Genomic DNA, 26945 nt, shown 5'->3' on the forward strand with positions numbered 1-26945 from the left:
TTCAACCTAAGATACTTAAATATTAGGAAGTCTACAAACAGAACATCTAGTCAGTTTACAGTCACACACAATCACACAAGAAATAAATCAGTGCTGAGATACAGTCATTTCTAGACCCCTGAATACTGTACAGTTAGTCTGCCTCAATGATTTTAAATGTCCACAGTTGCTAATTTCCTTATAGTGATCTGTTTTCTTTAGTCTCATATTCCTGGACTGTGTCTTGTATGAAAAATATAATACAGGCATACACTCTTTTTGAGAATGCATGTCAATATTCAAGGGGACAAAATATTGCACCAAATTGTGAGATGGAGCTAGTCCAAAAGAGTGGAAATTATTTCAAGATTTTTACTTTACAGAGGACTGCCTGTTGAATTGTAATAGGTTAATCATCTTAGGAAAACTACTTTCAAATATTAAAAATTATAAATTCTACCATGAATCAAAGCCCATTGTGGCTGAATTATAAGGTCATGGGTGACCCTGACCTGGCATCTCCAGGCACACCAAGTGCACATTAATTCAATGTTTTCTAATATTATAGTTATAGCAGAAATGAAAGCACATAGCTAGAATACTCCCAAGGCTTATATATTATGCAGGCAGCACAGAACAATGATTATAAATCTCCTTCCAGACATAGCAAATCTGACCTTACAAATCTGCCCTTACTTTAGGTAGCAGAGAGGTTAAGGATATGATAAGAAATTTTCCTAAATAACTTCCCAATGCCTTGATAAATGATGTCATCCATCACCACTAATGTGGATGAACTGAATGGAATTAATTATTTTGCAATCATGATCTGGTACAGAGATCAAGGTCACAGTATTACATCAACAGAACATTGACCAGTTGTGAATTATTTTTGATGAGACAGACAATTTTTAAATCTTGAGCTGGTAACCACAGGAGGCCTATTAACAATTATAGATTATAAGGTATTTTATACAATACCGTTATTCACAGCTCCTACACACTGCCTCTGTGAATTATAATAATGAACAAGGCATAGGAAACTAACCTCTAAAGAAGATTAAGCATTTGTGTGGCAGATTAAAAGAAATGATCTCTGTTATTATTTAGATATACTTGAGTATTTGGTATTTATAATCTTTATAATAATGCTTCCCTATGTCTTGAAATATCACAACACAGTCTATGCCCACTGCTTTGTTTTCATGTGCAAGTGAACTTCGGTTGATATAAATATTAGATAAAATTAAATTAATTCCTGTTAATTTCCAATATATGAACACAAAGTCACCTGGAGATGTCATTTTCTTTCTTATGGTCCAGTAATAAGGCTTTGTGGATCTGAGCATTAAAAATCATGTGAAACATCGGGATAAGTCATCCCCAAGGTGAATCAGTATTCCACCAAACCAACCTAATATGATCTGAGAATTCTAAAAGTTTTTTTTTTTCTAACTCCAACAAAAAAAAATGTGATACCAATAAATATCTGATTGGATCAATAAACTACCAAAATATAGCTACTGTAAATTTAGTCACTAGACTGCGTGTTTTTTAAAGACAAGGTTTATGTTTTTTTCTTAGATAAGGAATTACTAGCATCTATAATTGTGTCAGTGTATAGCTGCTCTTTAGTACTTGCTTAATAGATGATTAAATTAGGATATCTACTTTTCAAAATTTCTTGTATTTAATAATTATATTGAATCTGCTTATAGAGAACCTTGCCAAGTTTTACTAGGGCAATATTTTTCTTTATCATTTCAAATATTATACCATGGAACCCAGGACTGTCATTAAAGAAATTATTACAGAACCTTTTGAAAAGAACTATTACATATAAGTTGCAAACCATAAACTTTAAGTTTGTATTATATAAAATATTGAAACATATTTTAAGTAAATTGGGAATCCTACATGTATGAATTATAATGTATGCTTATAGTCATGTCTCTATTGCTACAAACATCTTAAATGCCTATTTTGAAGGGTCAGTATAAAGTTGGAGAACATCATAAAAATATATGTATATATGCAATAATATGGGTATATTAGAGACAGAGAAGCAGAGAAAATATAATTTAATATTGCATGTTCTGAGGAGAAAGCTAAATTATCAGGAACAATGGTGGCACTGTAAAGAAACACAAATGTAAAATAAAATACTCTGCGGCTCCTGGGTGGCTTAGTAGATTAAACACCCAACTCTTCATTCGGTTTAGGTCATGACCTCACTGTTCGTGAGCCCTGCTTAGGGCTCCATGTTGTCAGCCTGGGATTGTCTCTCTCCCTCTCTCTCTGCCACTTCCCCATGCGCGCGCGCGCGCACACACACACACACACACACACACACACACGCACTCTCTCTCTCTCTCTCTTTCAAAAATAAAGGAAAATTTAAAAAAAATATTCTTTAAAATCCTTAATTTAAATGTATAAGAAAACTGAAAATATGGTGATAAATTAGTAGGCCTAAGTGTAAGTTTAAAAAAAAACCAGTATGTGGCAATCTAGGAAAAGTCATTTGGTTTCGAGGGACTTTCTGAGAAAAGTGCACACAATACAAAGGTGGGACTTGATTTATCTCAATCCCTGATTGGATCCAGGTGCCCTATTCATATTCTGCTTCCAGATAGAAAATTAAATCATTTCTTGAGGCTGTTAATATTGTCCAGGATCTTTACAGTCATATACAATGTGTACCATGCAGTAAAATAGTAAAAGGCATGCCAGAAACAGGGCCAAATGACCAAAAACCAAGAGACGATATAGAAAATAGAAACTTCCATGGGTCATCCAGATGTTGAAATTATAGACATTTCTATAAAAAAACTATAATTAATATGCCCTCTCAAAGATAACAAGATATAAATATTCACAAAAGAGCTATAAAGAAGGATAAATAAGAATTCTGGAACTGAGAAATGAAACAAGTCAATATAGTGTAATAGCAGCTTAGAACAAGAGAAAGAAACATTGCAATAAGGTCTAGTTGGATACAAAGTATACAAATCCAAGCTTGGAAAAGACAAAGAACACAAAAATAATAGAAAATTGTTTAGAAGGCATAGGAAGAATAAATCTGAAGTTTAACTTATGTCATTGTATTCCTATAAGAAAAGTCATATGTGATATTTGGAAACAAATACTGACTGAAAACTTTTGATGAAAAATATTAGCATTGGTTCCTCTATCAGTGACATTTGGGTGGCTTTCCTATTTTGGCTATTGTAAATAATGGTGCAATAAACATAGGGACATAGTGGGGCATATACCTGTGTAAATTAGTGTTTTTGTATGCTTTGGGTAAATACCAAGTGGTGGAATACTGGACCATATGGTAATTCAATTTTTATTGTTTTGAAGAAGCGCCATGCTGTTTTCCACAGTGACGTACCAGTTTGCATTCCCATCAATAATGATGGAGGGTTCTTTTTTCTCTACATCCTCAGCAACAGTTTTCTCATGTTTTTGGATGAATATTACTCAGGCATTAAAAAGAATGAAATTTCAAAAAAAAAGAGGTTAGAGAGGGAGAGAGCCAAAGCATAAGAGACTCTTAAAAACTGAGAACAAACTCAGGGTTGATGGGGGGTGGGAGGGAGGGGAGAGTGGGTGATGGGTATTGAGGAGGGCATCTTTTGGGATGAGCACTGGGTGTTGTATGGAAACCAATTTGACAATAAATTTCATATATTAAAAAAACAAAAATAAAAATAAATAAATAAAAAGAATGAAATCTTCTATTTGCAAAAACATGGTTGGATCTAGAGGGTATTATGCTAAGTGAAATAAGTTAGTCAGAGAAAAAATGCCATATTATTTCACTCATATGTGGAATTTAAGAAAGGAAACTAGTGAACAGAGTAAAAAAGGAAACAGTAAAGAAAAAAAAAACCAGACTCTTAAACATAGAGAACAAACTGGTGGTTACCAGAGGGAAGGTGGTTGGGGTACAGACACACTTATCATGGTGAACACTGAATTATGTATCAAATTATTGAATCAGGGGTACCTGGCTGGCTCAATTAGTAGATCATGTGACTAGTGATCTCAGAGCTGTGAGTTTGAGCCCCACGTTAGGTGTACAGATTACTTAAAAATAAAATCTTTAAAAGAAAAGAATTTTGAATCACTATATTGTACACCTGACACTAATATAACACTGTGTGCTAATCATACTAGAATTAAAAATTAGTTAATTAATTAAAAAATATTAACATCAAGCCCCAGGCTCAAGAACTCTGATACCCAAGCAATGTAAAATGCAAATAAAACCACGTAAATAAATAGACACTTGAAAACTTAAAAGAAAATGGGCACATGGGTGGCTCAGTGGGTTGAGCTTCTGACTTCAGCTCAGGTCATGATCTCACAGTCCTTGGTTTGAGCCTCTGGTAGGGCTCTGTGCTGACACCTCAGAACCTGGAGCCTGCTTCATACTCTGTGTCTCCCTCCTCTCTGCCACTCCCCTGCTCATGCTCACTCTCTCTCTCTCTCAAAAATAAATAAACATTAAAAATTTTTTAAAGAACACAAAACAAAAATATTCAAATATGGCAGGGGGAAAAACTTTATGGTATTCTTTGTATATGAGGGTCTTATTATATCAGATGTAATTTCACTCCTGACTAAATATTCCACCATTCCTCAGAAATAAACACACTATGATACATGTTTAAAAATATTGTTAGCCCTAAATTGGAATTAATTTATTAATATGGAAGTATATTTAATTAGAATATAACACACTGCAAAAATGTTCAAAGAAAAATGTTTTGTAAAAACTGTATTAACTGAAAGAAGCCAAGCCAGACATACAGGAAAAAGTTACAAAAGGTGTAATTCTATTTACATAAAATTTTAAAGCAAGTCAAAATCTAACAAAAGACTAGGAATGATTATATTCTAAAGAAAGTAGAGAGATATGACCAAAAAGGAACAAAAGATGGACTTTATGGGGCCCTAACAATGTTACATTTCTTTACCTGATTAGTGGTAACTCTATCTTTATAATTAATTGTTAAATTATGCATTTATATTTTACACACTATATTTGTGAGTGTCTGTGTTGAATTTCAAAATGAAAATAAAATTTAAAAAATCTAGAAACTCTATTAGTTTTATATTGCTGCCACAACAAATTATCATAAACTTCTTGACCTAAAATGACAGAAAAATATAATCTTACAGTTCTGTAGGGTAAAAATCTGACACAGGTCTTATTGGTCTAAAATCCAGATGTCAGGAGACTTGTGTTTCTTTCTGGAGGCTCTCAGAGAAAATTCATTTCCCTGTTTTTTCTAACTTCCATGGGCCTCTTATATTCCTCCTTTCTGGGCTCCTTCCTCCATCTATAAAGCTGGCAATGTAGCATCTCTCTGACCATTCTGTGTTCAGGTCTCCATCTTCCACTTTTAAGGATGTTTGTAGTTACGTTGATCTCACCTGGATAATTTAGGTTACTATCCTTACGTTAAGGTCTACTGATTAGCAGCCTTAATTCCACCTACAACCTTAATTCCTCCTTGCCACATAAACTAACATATTCACAGGTTCTGAGAGATTAGAATGCGTACATCTTTGGGAAGTTATTTTCTATATACAACAACTCTAAACAACTTTGCGCAGTATTTAAAGAGACAATGTTTTTTTTCTGCTATATAATGATGTTGTCCCCACCGATGGTCAATGAGCAAGGCTTTTGAATTTTTTTTTTCAAGTTTGGTGAAGTATTTGTCACTATGAAATGATTTGTTACAGTAAAATGAGGGTAGTTAATTTCCCCCACTCATCTCTTGAGTCTTCTGAATTCTATTGACACTAAAATTTTACCAATTTAATTTTTTAAAATAAATTTAAAGCATTATTTCTCACAAGATGATAGCGTTTAACTGATATATCTCCAGAGTATTTCAAAATATAGTACCTTAGTTTTTGTATATTAAATTAAAATATTTCATATATATTTTTGTAAATACATATTTTTACAGCATGCAATACCATTCCTTTGATGTCTAAAAAATAGGATTTTCAATAAATACTGGCTTGAGGTTTGTAGGAATAATTTTAACTTATTTGGAAGAATAAGAGTTTTATTAATTCTTTATATTCCTATTATCCTTCTAAATACAAGTATCAGAAAATTGTTCAAATAGTTTTGGGGGTTCTACCTTGAATTCATATTTCCTGTCACGTATTTTTACGTATTTGAAATTTATGAGATATTTACAGATTATTCTATAACTTGTAACCATTACTAATTTATACAGAATCACTCTTGAGTTAATTTATTTTATTAATTTATTATTTTTTTAAATTTTTATTTATTTTTGAGACAGAGAGAGATAGAGCATGAGCAGGGAAGGGGCAGAGAGAGAGGGAGACACAGAATCCAAAGCAGGCTCCAGGCTCCGAGCTGTCAGCACAGAGCCTGACACGGGGCTTGAACTCACGGACTGTGATATCATGACCTGAGCTGAAGTCAGACACTTAACCGAGACACCCAGGCACCCCACTCTTGAGTTAATTTAAACTTGATATATAGTGTTTTGTTTTTCTGTTGTCAGATGTATTTATCTCTCAATACAGTATATCTCTTTGCAATCATTCCTTTTTCTCTCATATCTTTTAATTTTGTGTCTATTTCCCATTCTATGTTCATAAATCTTCTCTTCATCTTTAATTATTTTGTGTATATCAGGTTTTCTGCTTTTAGTCAACTCTTCCTTATTTTTTTGTTACAATAAATAAGATACAAGAGCCCACGGCTAGAGCCCCTTGCGCTCATCACAGTAAAACTGTGCAAATGAGTTCATACAGATCTTTTCAGAGGAGCATCCCAAATTTCTGATGTTTATGCAAATTTTAGCCTAATTATCCAAAAGTTTTTAGAATGATGACCCCAGGAGTCTGACCCTTCTCCATAAACATCTTCCTATACTAATAGACTCTGGAAGCCCTCTTCCTCCTTTCCTCCCATGTAAATGGAAATTGCTGAACTTATGTGCATTTTAATGTTATTAAAAGCCAGAACCAGTGGGGAGTCGTAGCAGAGGCTGATGAAATATTTCCAAACTGTTGAATAAGGGAAAATGTCTAGGACATTATCACCTCCATGTTGCACTTAATAGAGACTTTGCCAAAAGAGGAGAATCACCCATTTGCTTTAAGAGGTAGTACGTGTCCTTTATGTGACCCTTAAGAGATTCACAGAATAAAAGCCAGTCTTTAGCATCATTTCAGAGGAGCTGGTTACTGCAATATGCCTTTGTATTTCAAGAAAGTATTTTTTACCAGAATATTTCAGAAATAAATATGAACATAATTAGAATATATGTGCCTAGAATATAGTTTGGAAAACCAAATTTCATTTGAGAAGCTTAGTGCCTCTCCATTTTTACAAAACTTATAAATCTATTTTACTATGCTATTAAATATTCCACAATTATTTATGCAAAAGTATACTTGTGATGCATGTATCCCTTTATGACATTGAATATTTGAAAAATAAATATCACTAAAAACAAGGGCAAGTAAGAATGCATTTTTCTTTAAGGAATTCTAAATTTTAGTATTAATGTATTCCTGGATGTATTTTATCATGTTGTAAATAAGATTTTATATGTTTATTATTTCTTATCTTAGCACTAGGCAAATTCAATTAGAGATATAGACATGAGTTTTAAAATTTATTTAGGTTTTTATTAAAGAAAAACCAAAGGCTGAAATTGCTGGCTACAGTGGATATGCTTTACTGATTTACTGTTGAATTGGAACAAAAATAGAAAAAAACAAAAAAAAAATGAAACTTGACTTTGAATGTCAATTATTAAAATTAGCCATGTTTATCAAACCTTTGAGTTGGATGAGACATGAATAACATACAATTAAGTGATCATTATCAAAACCAATTCTCCCATTCACTGAATTTGAGAGGCATATATGTCAAATAAATGTGAAAAAAGGGTTCATTTTTATTGTGAGTACAATTATTCTTTACAATGTCAAAATATAACAACCAATCATTTGATTCCATCTTCATTGAATCCAAGCTTTATAAATTAGCATAAAACTTTGCAGGTTTCCTAAAGTTGTTTCTCTAACAGTAGAGATTTAAAAACCCTCTGTGGAAGTATAAGTTGGAAATTGCCTGTTCAAAGAAATTTATGATTTTATTACAGCTGCATATTGACTATTCCTCTAGTAACCCACAGGCAGAAAGTAACAGTTTATTTATTCAAACTGCAAATGAAATTGGGCAAGAAAAGTAATTAGCAAGCAACAAAAAATAATGGAAAAGCACCCATAAAAGTAGTTCAGAATTTATGCGGGTTGTCAGATCGTTAGAAAAATAACACTTTAATTTTAAAAAGGTAGAAAACTATATATACAAATATTTTTCTTCAACAAATTGCCTAAACATATGTATAGAATTTTCACACAAAGGCAATGCTGAGAAATACCAGCATTGTTTCTTTAACTTTTCAAAACATTTAAAATTCTGCTTAATACAAAAAAATAAAAAAATAAAAAATAAAAATAAAATTCTGCTTAATATAATGTTAACTATTCTGTTTAAAATAGAAACTTAATAATAAATTATCAGTTTATTTTTTTTGATACAGAGATAGGGCATTTTTGATCATCCTGTTTTCTGAAATGTCACTGATGGGTTTTTTATAACTAACAGATCTCAATAACATTGCACAAACCACAGAGATAATACCTATATTTAGGCAAAAAAAATCAACAGTAATTACATCTATATGAGTGCAAGTAGCAAGATGATAGTGGTGTTATTTTCTGGGTTGCAGTTATTTTGTGAAATGAAAAAATTTCTGCATCCGCCAGAAGAGAAGTCATATATTATTGAAAAGTAATATATATTGAAAAGATAATTCTTGTTAAAGTAGTACATACATTAGCCACTGAATGGTCAACACAAAAACACTTAGTCAAAAGAAAACAAAAAAATTCTTTAATGCTTAATGCATTATTTACTAGGGATATCACATTTTAACACTAAGGAAATTAAAAGATTCTCTAACCTCCTGGATTATGGGCAAGATCAATGGCACGGCTAGCTCAGTTTATTATAAGCTATTTTATCCCATATCTCTTTCCCTCAAAATGTTCAATAACATTAGAAATTCCTAAGAAAGCCTTCATAAAAATGTCAAAATTTCTTGGCCTGGTAGTCAGAATCTAACTCTGACTTAGGCAATCTCTAAGCCTAGTTCCTATATATCATCATCATTGAAGTGTAGTTGACATATGGTGTTATATTCATTTCAGGTGTACAGGATAGCGATTTGAAAATTCTATACATTACTCAGTGTTCACCCTGATAAGCATAGTCACCATCTGTAACCATACGACATTCTTACAATACTATTTACGATATTCTCTATGCTGTAACTTGAAGTTCCCATAAAACATTTGATTATCTTCTACCTAAATGCCATTTGAGAATTGATCTAGATCCCATACATCTGTGAAGCTTTTTGGTTATTCTCGGACCCACAACTATTATCTTCGTTTGTTCAGTGAGCATAATGGTTACATATGGTTTTTACATAATTGAAATGAATGAATGAAATTAGATCTCTACCTCTACATGAGTGCACAGGTTAGTAGAAGTTGGTGGGAGAAAACAGATGTGTAAAACATAATTAAAATGCATTAATAAAGGTGATATAATAGAATTGTGTGCAAAATACTTTAGAGTCACTTAAGAGAGAGTATCTAATTGCATATGGGCAAATATAGAGACATTTCAAAAGAGTTTGAATACTTACTCAATTACCAGAAACCCTTCAAATTATCTACTCATCAACAGATTCTCCTATTGATTTCCCAGCTGAAATCACTTCTTACTCTGCACATTCATGGTGCTTTAAACATATTTGTTGAAAGAATCACAGCTTGTAGGAGTTTATGAATTATAACATAATTTCTGAATTTGTCTTATCCACAATGCAAAACTGTCCAAACAACTCTGCATTTTTGAAGTTCTTCAGCTCCCATTCTTTGCCATCTGTCTCATGCTCTTTAGAAGTCAGAACAAGTCTTAAAAGAAAAAAGCAGAATGCGGTACTCAGTTCATTGTGTCTCCCTTTTCACTGCCATACTAGTTTAAATATCTTACATGCATGCTCATTGTCTTGCGTTGGGTAACGGATCTGAAAATGGCCTGAACGAAAAAGTAACTGCAGAATTTCGTTCACATCTTTGAGTGCCTTCCCATCCCCTTCTCCAAGATTCTGTGCCCTACTCATCAGTTTTCCAGTGCTGTTTGGTTGTTTCTTTTTTTCCTCTTTCTGTTTCTTTATTTTTTATTTCTTATGGTGAAATTTCATTATGCTTAGTTCTTAGTAGAAGTCCATTGGTCTGATTTTCACTACTCTATCAGAAATAGAATAGAAAGTCCAAGAGAGTATTGACTTTGAAGTCAAATAGACATGGATTCACAGTCTATTAACTTCTTATTGGGAAAGTAACCAACTTTTTTAAAGACTGATATCCTTCATCTATAATGTGCAAAATTTAATTCAAAATTAAGTTATTTCACTCATATATGTGAAATATGCATTACATGTGGCTCAGCAAAAAAAAATTCTAATAAATATCAAGTTTTCTTTTGAATAAAATATTGAATAAAATATAGAAAAATCATATAATAATATTTTAAATGAAACAATTTTAGATAAGGAAAATGAATTAAACAATCTAGCACAATTCTAAGCACAATACAGGATATACAAGTAATTTTTTTAATATGGCTTTTATAAAGTCAAATGATTCCAAGTACCCAATGTTTGAACTAAAGAAGCTGATGTAGAATTTTATGTTTTCTATTACCATGCTATTTTCCAAATGACAGATAAAATAATAATAATAATTCAGGGAAAAGACACAAGTTACGTATACAGCCCATTCCATTACTCTTCAACTTTTCTGAAAATGATCTGTAATCTTATCAGTATTAACAGCCTATTGAGACACTATTCATTTTTCACTGAAAATATAATAACCATGTTTGAGTTTCATGCTATTTCGGTGAGAAATGAATCTGAACAATATTGAAATATGCCATAAAAATCTCTTAACATGTGTATGTTCAAGGGCCTTCCTTCTACTTTAGCTAAAATTAGACAAAAGCATTGTTGGGTAAGACATGATTCGATCTTTTTCTGTTTATATGATAATGTCACTGCTCACATGATACATACAAACAAATATACAGCTGACACAAAGACAAATAAAAGAGAGACTTTTTCTTTAGATTTGGAATACAAAGTTAGCATACTCCAAATCACTTTTATTTTGAATAAGCATTATAAAATCAGTTAGACATTCTTTCATGGTGCTGACAAAGAAAATGTATTCATTTAAATCATCATGCAATAAATAAGTAACTTAGAGAAAGAACTTAATTCATTGAAAACACTTGATATCATTGAATACTTGTGGGTATTGAAAGTCTAGTATGTAATTTAATATTCTTTTGCACAATTATCCAACTGATAACCAAAGATCTCATGCCAGCAATACGAAGCAATTTTACTAAAGTAAAATAAAGATATTTTTATAATATAATATAGATGAGGTAACTATCAAAATGGCTTTTCATTTTGTATTTTTCCCTTTGTGTGTAATAAACATTGGAGTATGAGATTTAGATTTAAAGCACATTATAATTTAAATAATTTGGAGAGCAAATAATTATTCTTTTAATCTAGATTCGTATCTAAGCACTACTACATCCCTCTTTAAATATTTTAAACTGCATCTTTTAAAATATGACTGCCCTTCACATAGTTCATAAATTAATGTATAATTGCCACAGGGGAAAAAATTAAAAAATAGAAGCCACTCTATGCCATCTCATTTTCTCTGTCCTCAGTGCTGAACCTTTTCTGTTTTGGTGTATGCTTTCCCACAGCCATCTCTAGGTACCACTACTGAGCTAATGAGCTTGATTTTCTTGCCTTCACTCTTACTGGCATTTCCCTTTTCAACTTGGTTGTCACTCTCTGTGGAGAGGAACAACCATACCCTTACAATGTGTGTGTGTGTGTGTGTGTGTGTGTGTGTGTGTGCATGCATGCACACACCCATTTATTTATTTATTCATATTTAAAGAAATAAGCACCTGGAATGGATGGAAGTTTGAGAACTTGCACACCACTTAGAGTATCAAGAAAGCTAGCTCATCACTGATCGCATGACCTATGTCGATTGCCTTCTTCTGAGTTTTCCTTTATTCTCATGGAAAGATAACTTGTAAGAACCTTCTGTCTTTATCATGACATAAATTACAATATAGTTAGCTCTGTTTATGAAATTAGTTTGTGGTCCTTTCTCAGTCATTTCACTGGTGAGGGAAAACTAAAGAAATAAATACAACACGATCTTTTTGAAAATCATCTCCTTTTCTCTTCTTGTCATGTACTTCTAATTAACTTCTGAATCCAGGCCAATCTATAGTTTAGGCTAATTCATGGACTTATAGTTTGGAGGGAGCTACTATTCTAATGCTATAGGGATTTTAGTAACTGAAAGAAATGTCTCTATATTTTAATTTTAATTGCATATTTAATCAAGGGTCATTCTATAGATCTAGCTATTCATGATTCCGAATACAGTAAATATTGCACAGTGGCAGTAACCTTTCCTGCAGGAGATTCTCATCAATACATTTAATATCATGCCTCTCTTACCATGATTTTGTTAGGGGTTCATAAGATTTGTTGTGTTTTGATGAGCAGATAAAGCCTTTTAGGGTGTGTAGTGCCCAAGAGGCTCTTCCTGCCACTACTTCTGCCATTTCCTTACTTACATTAATCATGTTCTCCTGTTCAAACAAATTGATATGTGTAAATGGTAAAGCTCTGAAGCAGTAGGACATTTATTCTGTTGAGAACTGCATCTTTAGCACCTAGAAGAGTACCTATTTTGTAGTAGAAACTTAAGGAGTAATTCCCGGATGAACCAATAAAAGAAAAATAATTGTTGCATTGGTGAACTGAGAATGAATTCTCTTATGAAAAACCTTCCAGTGATATTTTAGAAGAGATTTTGCCTAGCATTTCAAATGACATGAAATGGTTAACTAATTCACCTTTTCCACAGCTGGAACATCAGAGAGGAATTACAATAGTCACCCAAATCAACTGTAATACGTACAATGCTTGGCTTGTGTGTATTTAGTTTTAGAGAATCGGTGGGGTACACTTGGGAATTTCTGACACCAAATTATATTCACTCCAATCATTGTAATGGGTCATTTAGTTTAGTTCATTACACAAAAATTTGAGCCTGTGGAGTTTTCAATTAGCTCAAGTTTCTGTCTGCAACGTGTTGGTCTGAAAACATATCAAACCACGTCAGCTGGAAAGTTTTCTCCAAATTATTTTAGACTTTCTAGAATTCTAAGGTCACTGTTTTAAACAGTATTAGGAAAGCAAGTTGGAAAACACAAAGGAAGGAGATTTCAGTGTTTCTTTTGATTTTTGTGGTTTTGAAAAAGAAAAAGGGAATGGGTCAAAGGAAAAAAGAAATGTCATCTTGAGGTGACTCTGGTTTTTAAAATGAGATAAAACCAGCTATCCCCCAAATGACATGGTCTCTTTACACTAAAATAAGATCCAAATAGCTGAGGTCAGAGTAGAGCTTAAAAAGGCAACAGACATAAGCTTTTCCTTGTGTTGCAAGTACTTAGATTAGGGGAGGCTATAGCAGCTGAGTTGTCGATAGTACTTTAAACTGAAATAAAAAAAAAAAAGTTAAAAATCACTTGCATGTGTTTGCATGTGTGTTGAGTGTGGTTAGTATCTCTTGCACAATATTCCAGTCCGTGCAACACCACAGAATGTCTTTGCTTCTAAGAGAGTTAACCCTATTTTTCAGACTCTACAACATATAAAAAGTCTTTGTCCCTTTAGGCAGAAAAAAATGTCCACTTAACTAACTCTGTCACCTTACTTTTACAGTAATAGTTTCCTTATTTTCTTTGGTGTTTATCAAGGCTGTATTAGGTTTTCTTTCATTCCACCTCTCCTAGATTTTATAAATATCTTTAGTCCCACCCATGCCTTCAAAATATTACTTTCTTTTCCCTTTCTTTACTCTTTTCCTGTCAATTTCCCTTTCTTCTCTTTTCTTTCTTTTTTCTTTTTTTAATTTTTATTTTATTTTTTGAGAAAGAGACAGAGTGCGAGCGGGGGAGGGGAAGAGAGCTAAGGAGACACAAAATCCAAAGCAGGCTCCGGGCACTGAGCTGTCACCACAAAGCCTGATGTGGGGCCCAAACCCACGAACCATGAGATCATGACCTGAGCCAAAGTAGGACGCTTAACTGACTGAGGTACTCAGGCACCCCGCCTTTCCCCGTCTTTTCATTTTTCTTTCAAAATTTCCCAGATTTCATCATATTTATTTTTTGAAATTTCTATTTTATTATTTTTGTCTCTCACCTAGCTAAGTAAGCACTCAAAAGTATCAGATAAATAAAGGCAGGATGGGAAGGAGGGTGCTGGGTGGCTCAATCTGACTCACAGCGTCTGACTTTTGATTTTGTCACAGATCATGGTCTCACAGTTGGTTACATCAAGACCCACCCCTCCCACCCCCCCAACCCCCCCCCCCCCACCGCCCCAGGCTCTGCACTGACAATGCAGATCATGCTTGGGATTCTCTTTCTTTCTCTCTCTCTGCTCCTCCCTTGCTTGTGCTCTCTCTCTCTCACTCTCTCAAAAATAAGTAAACATTTTTAAAAAATAGAGGCAGAACATATTATGTGCATTTTATAGAGAAGAAACAAACTGTTGAATAAGAAAGTGGTTGAATTCAGCAGTGAACGTATGAAGGATGCAAAACCACAAGTAGACAAACACTGCATCCTCTCCTTTCCTCAGCATCTTGGCATCCCTGCCTTAATCAGGCCCAACAATGATTCTGAATCCTTTTAACTTGTCAAATGTCATTTGGCAATTGAATACAAATCTGAGACTTTATATATTTATGTCTTTCATCCCAAGAATACACTCTATATGGCTGAAGAGGTATTTATAACTTTGTTTTTTATGCAGACAAATTATATGGTTTATTTTAATTTTATTTTTTAAATTTTTATTTATTTAAAAAAAAATTTTTTTTTCAACGTTTATTTATTTTTGGGACAGAGAGAGACAAAGTATGAACGGGGGAGGGGCAGAGAGAGAGGGAGACACAGAATCGGAAACAGGCTCCAGGCTCTGAGCCATCAGCCCAGAGCCTGACGTGGGGCTCAAACTCGAATTTTTATTTATTTTTGAAGGGGAGAGAGACAGAGCATGAGCAGGGGAGGGGCAGAGAGAGAGGGAGACACAGAATCGGAAACAGGCTCCAGGCTCTGAGCCATCAGCCCAGAGCCTGACGTGGGGCTCAAACTCGAATTTTTATTTATTTTTGAAGGGGAGAGAGACAGAGCATGAGCAGGGGAGGGGCAGAGAGAGAGGGAGACACAGAATCGGAAGCAGGCTCTAGGCTCTGAGCTGTCAGCACAGAGCCCAACACAGGGTTCGAACTCATGAACCATGAGATCATGACTTGAGCTGAAGTTGACGATTAACCGACTGAGCCACCCAGGAGCCCCATTCAAATTTTGTGGTTTAAATCACCAAAATGAAACTTGAGTCAGATGGATCCTTATTTCTTTAGAATGTAGATTTACTTATTCAAATGCCCTTTGCCAAACAATTCTTAATTTTTTTTCATGTTTATTTATTTTGGGAGAGAGAGACGGAGCATGAGCAGGAAGGAGAGGGGCAGACAGAGAGGAAGAGAGAGAATCCCAAGCAGACTCTGCACTGACAGTGCCTGAACCCATGAACCACGAGATCATGACCTGAGCCAAAATCAAGAGTCAGATGCTTAACTGACTGAGCCACCCAAGCCCCCCTGCAAAAGAATTCTTTATTTCAAGAAAATTGCTGGGGCACCTGGGTGGCTCAGTCGCTTAAGCGTCGGACTTCAGCTCAGGTCATGATCTCACGGTCAGGTCCGTGAGTTTCAGCCCTGCGTCAGACTCTGTGCTGACAGCTCAGAGCCTGGAGGCTCCTTCAGATTCTGTGCCTCCCTCTCTCTTTCTTCCCTTCCCACTCATGCTCTCTACCACTCATACTCTGTCTCTGTCTCAAAAATAAATAAACATTAAAAGAATTTAAAAAAAAGAAAATTGCTTACCCTTGGTCTTCTATCCTTCTATCCTGTAATTACTCACTTCCTTCATACATGGATTACAACTATTCTATTCCTTTGCAAACACTCCTGAATGGTCTGTATTTTTTCTTTCTCCTTTATATTCAACTAAGGAAGAAGCAGCACAACCACCGTGGTCAGACTCACTTATCAAATCACTCTACACACCTGCATTCATGGGGCTGAACTTACTGAACAAGGAATTTATAGCTTTAATAGTTGGATATATTTTAATGTTATGAGCACAACTTCTAAAATAAACACAAAATTGACATGAAATCTTATTACACTCTCAGAGTTTGTTGGCTCTTCCACTCACTGAGAGTATGTTCCTCTTTCTTAAATACCATTAATACTCCATACTCTCCTACTCCTTAGCAAAAATGTTGCTTCTCTACTTCCGCCAATTAATGTGGGTTCTTCATCACCACGTGCTGCCTAGTCATACTCAATTTACTTACAGTTTAGACCAGAAAGGATAGTCTGAAATTATCTCATTTACCTGTTTGCTTAATTATAATTGCCTGTGTCCTTCTCAGCTATTAGGCACACTCTGCACTAAGTGTGTGTGTGTGTGTGTGTGTGTGTGTAAATGTATGTGTGTGTGTGTGTGTGTGTGTGTGTGTGTGTGACAGAGAGAGATCTCTTTCAAGCCTCAGAATAGCCACTTGATCTTTTATTATCCCCATTTTCCAGGTGAAGAAAAGGACCCGTAAGATCAGAGACAGGATTTAAAGCCAGCACTGTCTTTATAACATTTTAATATGCTGCAGGTTTTCTTCCCAGACAACATAGCTAATGAATTTCAGTGTCCTAAAGTTTCTATATCCAGTAATAATAAAACATATGACTTCTACTACTAAGTAATTTTATCATCACATGATATTATTAAAAGACAGCACATTACAGAGACATTATTTCTGTTTAAGTTATAAAACATAAGCTAACTACAAAATGTCCTTGAAAATTTCTGACATTGTAACAAAGCTAATTCAAAATATGATAGGCTCTTTGAAGAAAACTGATGAAAAATATTGAGAAAAATATTATATGTGAATACCTAAGGGAGAGAGCAGATTGAGAAAGGGGGCTTGGAACTTAAATTTGAGTAGCTCCCACATTTAGGAAGATAAAGGATGAATGAATAATGGAAATAATCCATCAGGACAAGGTAGTTATTTTATTTTTTTATTTTCTGCAGAGAATTCAAGGACAAAAATAATATAAATCTTTAAACTGTAGTTACAAACCTGATGGATTTTAATAATTTTTCCAAAGGTTTTTTTTTTCTTTTAGCAAATTCACTAAATCAAAAATCATTCTATAATGCATTGCCTAAGTATATGTTATTAAAACATAGTTACAGGGCTGAATGAAGTGTCTCAGTATTATTCAAGAATTGTTTAAAATCCATGTTAAGGAAGATTTTTAATCTAGAACATTAAAATAAAGAAAAACCTTTCAAATAACATACACTTAAATCAGGAATTCAGTAATCTCCCATTCCAAAAGTTGTAGAATTAAGGTATTTTTGGAGTAAATCACTATTTTAGCATATAATATCCCTCATATTTAATAATCTTTCATAAATCTTATAGTTGTAGGTTCATCTAAATTCATTTAAAAATCATGACATGAAATTAATTTCATTTAATTTCAAATGACAAGGTTTTGAAATGGACACAATGACTAAATACATAAATATAGCTAAATTACTCAATCTCTCTGGGCTTCTTTTTCCTCATTGGTAGAGTCAAACTAAATACTTACTAATTATTTTTCCAAGTTTGTATTTAAATTCTAGTTAGTTAACATACACTGGAATATTAGTTTCAGGTATAGAATTTAGTGATTCAACACTTACATGCAACACCGTGTATTCAGTCACCATAAGTGCCCTCCTTAATTCTCATCACCTATATAACCCATCCCTCTCCCAGACCTCCTCTTTGGTACCATCAGTTTGTTCTCTATAGTTAATAATTAATACTACTGGGCTTCCTGGGTGGCTCAGTCAGTTGAGCATCTGACTCTTGAATTTGCCTCAGGTCATGATCCTAGTGTTGTGGGATTGAGCCCCTTGTTAGGCTCCATGCTGAACACGGAGCCTGCTTAAGATTCTCACCCTCTGCCCCTCCCCTGCACGCATGCTCTCTCTCTCTCTTTCACTCTCTCTCTCTCTCTCTTTCTCCAAAAAAAAAAAAAAAAGGAAAAGGAAAAAAAATGATACCTACTTTATAGAGATGGGAAAATAAGATAAGATAGTACTTGTGAGAGCAACCAGCAATGAGCCAGACTCATGTAAGAAGACTAGTACCTTGAAAGCTCTTATGATAAATTTTCTCAGCTGTCTATATAGTTGAAATCTATCAATATTTTTAAAGCAGTTTTCCTTCCATTTGCGGATTGCTGCTGGGAAGGTATGAAACATATTGTTAACCATTTTAAAGAATATGCAGAGCCTATTATATTTGTAATCACCTTAATAAAGTCTTGTACCTTATGAGCAAATTCTGCAGTGTCTGGCTTCTATCTGGGATCGAATGTTGTGGCAAAACAAATTCAAAACAGTGAGTGTTTAATGTTGAAGGGAGAAAAATCAAGCCTAAAGGTAGAGTGTTGTGTAAATACTAAAGTATACAAGACTGCTGGATTTAATTAACTTTGAAAGTCTCACTTTGATCTAAAGTGCCCCGTACAGACTGAGAAGGCTGATTGGATCAATCGTGGCTTTTACTTTTGATTAAATTTAACTTCTCTACATAGATGCAACTGAAAAAAATCAATGCAGGTAAAATAGGGGGCAATTAACACACAGGTGACCAAAGTTTCTGCTTATACACAAAGATATATAATATTACGCACCTTGATAATAAATTAAGCCTATAGCTTGAATTTATAACTTGCATATTTTATATGGCAATAAAAGGAACATTCACAACAGACATAAATTTTAGTAACAGAAAATCATCTTAGAAACAAACTCCACTATAATGGACACAAATAGGATTAGCTGCCTAGCACCCATTTTTTAAAGACCTTCTTTTCCTCTTATCTGTATACTTCCTAAGGAGTCATCAGTGCTAGTACAAGTTGATTAAGGACTCTCTTCTAGGTGTGGAAAGTAGGTAGTGGGGAGTAGTTTCCTGGACTCAAACTAAGCCACTCAGTATACCTTTACCTGAATGTTTACTAAGAAACGGAGAGAATTTGGTCATTGTCTCTAGATTGGCTCAGCCTGGTTTTGATCCTTTAGTCAGGTTAAGCTACATTATGCTGAGCAACAAATTCCAAAATCTTAACAAAATAAAGATATAATCTTCACTTACACCAAAGTCATTGTTGCTAAGTGGTTGTGGCTCAGGAAGCAGACAACTTTCATACTGCTACATGTAGCATACAGAATTTTCCTAGCCTTCCACCTTTCCTCCTTCCTAGAATCTTTCGGGTGTATTTTTAAGGTTGCGCTGGTGGCATCCTGCTGATAGCTGGATGTAAAGTGAGAAGGACTTTGAAGAAGATACTCCCATAATTAACTGTCTCAGCTTTGATGCTATGTCTGACTGGTGCTCATAGGCCAATGATGAGAACTAGGCACATGACCTTACCAAGATCTAAGAGAGGCTAGAAAATGTTTAATGTGAGGCAGGGAGAGGAAAAGGTTTGCTGAATACACCATTTCTACCACAAGATATATCAATTGAATGCTTTTGGTGGATATGTCTCCCACGAGGTGTTAAATAGATAAAACTGACATATTGCAAAGTTAGGGAACGGTTCAAAAAGACTGCTCTCTCTTCTCACACTAATTGCAAATGTGGGGTACCCTAGACCACCCTTAGGTTTAATAATTCTCACAAAGACTTGAAGTACTCACTGAAAGCTGTTACACTCATAGTTAAGGTTTATTACAGCTAAAATAGAAGGATTAAAGTCACCAAGAGAAGAGAAAGATAGGGCAGAATCCAAGAAAGTTCCAAATATGTATCTTCCCATTGTTTTCTCCCTGTGGTGTCATGGACAATGTTATGTTTCTGGTGTTGATGTAGGATATTATGTACAGAGTATTGCTCACCAGGGAAGCTTACCTGAGCCTTGAGTCTAGGTCTTTATTGGGACTCCATCACGTAGACTCCCAAAGTGACTGATCTCAGACTCCAGTCCTTCAAGAGGCCAAGTTTTTACCCTGTGACCAAAGCCCTTACCTTAAATCATATTGTTAAATTATCTAGTGTGGTCAGTTCCATCCTAAATTGCATTGTTAAAATGCCTAGGTGATCCAAACCCCCAAGGAAACAAAATAACAAACAAGCATGGCATCCCAAAGGCTTAGTTATAACTAGTTATAGTTATAACTGCAATTTGGGCAAGATTAAATTCTTTACTGTACACATATAACCATAGCCATGGTATTAGAAAGAAAGATATTAGTAACAGTATTTGAGCCCCTGTTTCCAAATATTCCTGAAACCAAAATTTCTTTCTGCAGTTCATTTCAACCTTTCTTTTAAATTGGTTATGCCATAAATTCTTTCATTTTGCCATATTTGCACACTTCAAACTAGATATTGTATATGTCTTACATATGCGCCCATATTTACCAATATATTTTGTATTAATTATAGTCATAAAAATAAGTGGTTGCTGTAACATCAGCTTTAATGATTCAAGTATATGACATGCTACCCAAAATAATAACAGGAAAAAAGTAATTCCCAAGGAATGGGATGGATGGAAGGAAATGAAACTGATTGTAAGAAAGCTTTAACACTTCAAGGAAGGAAAGAGAGACTTTTGTAAAACTTCCTCTCTATTTAGAGAATTTTATATAAAATTATTTTATTTAGTATTCACAACATCCACAACCTTCTAATACCATTATTTAACGGGGAAAACATTGATCATATTCTGGAAACTTGCATAAGCCACTGAATAAATTAGTAAGCAATAGATGTATTTTAAACAATGTTCTGATTGGCTAATAAATCCTGTTATATTTCTATGTCACATTGTTTTTGAAGAAACAACTACTGTCCAGCTTATAACTTCATTTTTAAATTCAAAATGATAAAGATGGAAAATATTTAAAAGTCATGTTTTTCAATCCAGAAACAATGAACAGAAACCTTAAATTTAAACAAAAGCAACTAAGAATATTGCAAATTTCATACTTTTTCTTAACAAGGGTGGTATTTATTTCTTGGGGTCGTCACCATATTTGTATAATGGGAGATTTACTTTTAGTGTTATTTGGAGCATCAAATGAGTTAAAATATGTAAAGTACTTATAAAAGTTCTAATCACATAGTAAGCTTTATATTGTGATTAATCACTATTATAACTATTATCATTGTGGTGTGATCTTTTTTTTTAATGTATTTATTTATTTATTTATTTATTTTAACGTTTATTTATTTTTGAGACAGAGAGAGACAGAGCATGAACAGGGGAGGGGCAGAGAGAGTGGGAGACACAGAATCCGAAGCAGGCTCCAGGCTCTGAGCCATCAGCCCAGAGCCCAATGCGGAGCTCGAACTCACGGACCGCGAGATCGTGACCTGAGTTGAAGTCGGACGCCTAACCGACTGAGACACCCAGGCGCCCCTGTTTTTATTTATTTTTGAGAGAGAGAGAGAGACACAGGGTGAACAGAGGAGGGGCAGAGAGGGAGAAACAGAATCCAAAGCAGGCTCCAGGCTCTGAGCTGTCAGCACACAGCCTGATGCGGGTCTCAAACCCATGAACTGTGAGATCATGACATGATCCGAAGTCGGGTGCTCAACTGACTGAGCCACCCAGGGGCCCTTGGTGTGATCTTTTAAAATTTATCTCAATACAATTTCCAGAGTATCTAAATTTTTCCTATTTTTGATGAACGTCTTAGTTTCTACATCTAAATTTGTGGGTTAATTGTATTTTCTGACAAGTTATTGATCACAAAGTGTTAAAATTCACAAATAGTATTTTGAGAATCGAGCTGGTATATCTCATAAAATCATTAACAATCACGTTTTAAATAATGATTTAAATTTCTATGACCAGTTTGACTTCATATTAAAACACAAACATAAAATCTAGAGGAAATTTTTTAGAATGTAATAAAGTATAATGTCCATAATAATGAAAGGAGTGCCTCAAAATAAATAGACCAATTAAACTGTGGAAAAATTCAATAATGTTTATCTCTGTTAGACTAAGTCCTTTTTACAACACATGATGGAACTCTAAAAAGTAGGACATAGTTGAATAAATTTGCAAAAATGAAAATAGAAGTCATGAAGATAATGTTCAAATTGTATGAAAAGGATAGACTGAAACAGATTTAATCTTGTGATTGAGATGTCAGTGGAAGCTGATAATAAAAGGCAATATAATTTTTAAATAAATTGGATATAATAAGAAAGTATTAATTGGTAATGAGCTGATCTTTTTGAAGGCACTAAAAATTAAGGTAGGTTTGGAGACTTTTTATTTTTGTTTTTCTTCAAGGTTGAAATATATAACTCTGAATTAAAAATTTTTTTAATATATTTTTTATCTGAACAACTCAGAAAACTTTACCATACTTATATTAACCACTCATCAGTTCTAATGTAAAGGAAATAACTGCTTGTCATAATTATTTAGAATATTTTCATGTAAATTAGTTCAACTTTGCATACTTATTTTTCAAGAAATGACACATATTGAATAGAAATTGTATATAGAAAATCTGTTACTGCGTTTTAACTAAGCTAACAAATAACTTCTGAGCTCAAGTCACCAGGTTGTATTAGGGTAAACCCGCTGTTCAACAAAGATCACAGATTGAGTCTTGGTATAGCTAATCAGGATGAAAATCAAACGTCAGGAATACTGATCTCCCTGGTGTTACAGGGCCTGTTCTTAAGAAAATATTGACTCCAGGGAAATGCTTAGAAATACAGAAAATGAGAATGGAAAGAAATAGATTAGGAAGGGAAAACTATAAACAAAGAGCTAGAAACAACAGTTTGCTTCACAATAATCTAAAGAAAATGCAATTAGGCATAGTAAGGTTATTTTGAATTTAGAGTTAATCAGGAGTAATTTTTTTTTTTAAATCATTGCAAAGTACAATATTGAATAATAGTAGAAAAAAGTATTAAATATAGATATGTATATATATGTATATATGTATATATGTAATATATATATATACATATATTTACACATACATTCTTCTCTCTCCTATCATGACTTAAATATACAGATAATTATTTAGAATTAATTCAGTATTACTGGTGCTTCCGTTACATTAGAATAGAATATCAGAAACTTTGTCAGCTTGTGCTAAAATTTGAAATACTAAAAGGAAAATTGTGACATTCCACCTCTGATTTCCAGCCATAATTGTTTATGACCAGTCATAACTGGTCAATTGTTTATTGACCAGTCATAACTGGGTCAATCACCTGTTTAGCCAGATAATGAATTTTAAAAGACACATATTCCATAAGAAAATAAGAGATGCAAAGAAGAACCTATAGGAAGAAGGAGAAAATAAAAGAAATGGAAAGAAGTCCCCTTATGCATTTTGTTAAAATGACAACAGAGTTCATTATTTATAACACTGGTAAGATTTGTCCAAGAAATTTTGCACCAGGCAAGTTAAACACGCAGTGAAGATATCATTTAAGACTGTCACAATGGGGGATAGAGATTGAACTCAATTCCACTGAAACAAAAGGTGAGAGAGCTTTTAAGCATGGGGGTGAACTAGTGGCACGTGCTGGAGAACATTGGGGGAGAAGTGGGTCAATGTGATTAATCCTTTTGTGTTTGCTAATTGGAACTTCCTGGAGTTAGGTTCCAACTTCCAGAAGAGACTAAAAGAGACTGTCATTATTTTTCTTGATTATATTTCAAAGGCATGGCTCTCAGAACCTTGGGTTGTTAAACTGGCAAGAGTCTGGAAGAAGATTTACATCTCAAAGGAGCAAAGAATTTTATAACTGTAGGCTTAAAAGCTCAAAGAAGACAAGTTCAGGGAGCTGTAGTAAGAGGACACCTGTCCAAAGTCTACTCAGGCTCAGGAGAATGTCAAGGCTCTTGTGGTCACAGTTACAACTTTTTACCACTATCGCTATATCTCATTAAATAATTCCACTCTCTTTGTGTTAACTTTTCTTCCCCCACTGTCATCTGGTTTTTGCTTGCCCTCAAGTTGTTCATTCCTACCATTTCTTTTTTTTTTTTTTAGTGTCTTTGTTTCCTTTTCTAACTTCTTCCCCTTAAACTAGTGTTCCATCGTTGCTTAGTTGGCCCCAATACTAATCTCTATTAGTCAAGTAGCTGGTGGCTGTTTCTCTTGCTATTAAACTTATTAATTGCTTCACTTAGAATGAATCTCTTATTTGAACTTTCATACAGATTAATATAATACAATCAAAGGCATTGAAACAGTATTAAAGGACAAAGACATAAAAAGTAATAAAATTACAACTGAGTCAGAACCCAAAATCTTACTGAATATCATCTTTTCTCTGACAGACATCAGATATTTCACATTCTGAAATATAGTTTTAACTGCTTGGTTTTCCCTACTAAAATTTTTCATAAGGATCCCACACAAAAATATTGTGGACATTAAAGTACTTTTCAAATATATCAACTTTTAGGCAAAATTTTGTTTTAAGTATATGTATTAAGTAATAAACATAATGAAGCGCCTGGGTGGCTCAGTCAGTTGTGCATCTGACTTCGGCTCAGGTCATGATCTCACAGTTTGTGCGTTCAAGCCCTGCATCAGGCTCTGTGCTGACAACTCAGAGCCTGGAGCCTACTTCAGATTCTGTGTCTCCCTCTCTCTGTGCCCCTCTGCTGCTCGTGCTCTGTCTCTCTCTCAAAAATAAATAAATATTAAAAATGATAATAAGCATAAAAGTTTATATACCAACATTCAATCATCTATGCGTTAAAAATATAAACTTAGCATGCATTTTGTAACACATACTTGTATATTACCACTAACTGGTAATATATATACATGTTAGTTTGTTAACACACATGTTCATTTACAAACAGCAAATGAAAATGATATGAAGAGTATATAACAATCTTAAGATTCTATAAAAAGAAAAAAACAAAGCATATACATCATATTTAATCCCTCCCATATTAATTCCCTATATATTTTTATAAAAATTGATAAAAGAACATAATATTAATGATTAGGAAAGAACAAAAATCAAAAGGCAATTTAAAATAATTCTAAGTTACACTGTGAAAAACTGTAAGTTAAATAATGTCATATTTATTTACATCTATTTATAGCATATGAGGAAGATGATAGGTATAATTATATGCAATGCATTTTATAAGTATAATTATAAGCTCTCTCTGTTATTAAGACAGATGGTATTATCCAAATAATTCCTTTGTTCCATTAATTGTGCTTATCTATTGGAGATATTTTGAAATAATTCAAAAATTATTGTATATCAATAATAGACTCAGTGAAACTTCTACCAACCACATTTTTACTTATTGAGCAATAAGGGAGGGGGACATCTTATATGTCCATGTCTCCTGAGGCATCTCAAAAAGGTTACAGTCTATTTTTGTTATTGAAGTTTTGTGGAGATAAATACCTGTGCTCCTTTCAAAGCCCTAGATAGATAAATATGTCTGTCAAATTCTAGTCAGAATCTGGCAGAATAAAGCATGACACATTCTTTCAATGTATGCCCTCTATTTTTTTTTCCTATGGCATTCTTTATGTGAAGTCTAGTTGTAAACTCTCTAGACATTCTAAACTATTGATGGAAGTCAAATTGCCAGTAACAGAGCAATGAACCATTTTGCTCTCTGATATTTGCATACATTTAGTAAAGCAAGCTTTTCTTTCAAAACTTCTGATTCTAGAGCAATGGATCTCAAAATATTGTCTATGACTAATTGTATAATAACCAACTTGTATTTATATTAAAAATATAGATTATAAGGTCCTACTAGAGTCTTACTGAATCTTGGGAATAGGGCACAGGAATTAGAATTTCCCATTTTAGAAGCGCTGCAGAATTTTGTTGCTGTTGTCATTTTATTTATTTTATTTATTTTATTTTCATTTTTTTATTTTTTAATGTTTATTTTATTTTTGAGAGAGAAACAGAACACGAGCAGGGGAAGGGCAAAGAGATAGAGAGAGAGATACAGAATGCGAAGCAGACTCCAGGCTCTGAGATGTCAGCACAGAGCCCGATGTAGGCCTCCAACTCACAAACCACGAGATCATGCATGACCTGAGCCGAAGTTGGATGTTTAACAGACTGAGCCACCCAGGTGGCCCTATTTATTTTATTTTTAAATTGTATTTTGATTGTATACAAATTTACATATATTTATTAAATCTGATTTCTCCAAAACATTTATTATATATTAACCCCTTCCTGTGGCAGATCATTACAAATCCATTACATGCAATCAGTAAATAGTGATTGACACTATTTGCTGAATGAAATTTATTTCCAAACTAAGTGGACCCTGGTTTAAAGGCTTTTTGTTTTTCTTAAGTTGCTCTAGTTGAAAAATCTCATTTTGAAACTTGGCAAACAATGAGACTAAATATCAGTTCTTCCTATTCCAATTTGAACTTGTGCAATCCACTGAACCTCTTTAAACTTCAACGTCCTTATTTCTGAAGTGGATATTAATGGTATTAATATACCATTATTGAACAGATTACAGCATATTTAATGAAT

This window comes from Leopardus geoffroyi, chromosome C1, assembly GCF_018350155.1.
Source record: "Leopardus geoffroyi isolate Oge1 chromosome C1, O.geoffroyi_Oge1_pat1.0, whole genome shotgun sequence".
NCBI classification, from domain to species: Eukaryota; Metazoa; Chordata; class Mammalia; order Carnivora; family Felidae; genus Leopardus; species Leopardus geoffroyi.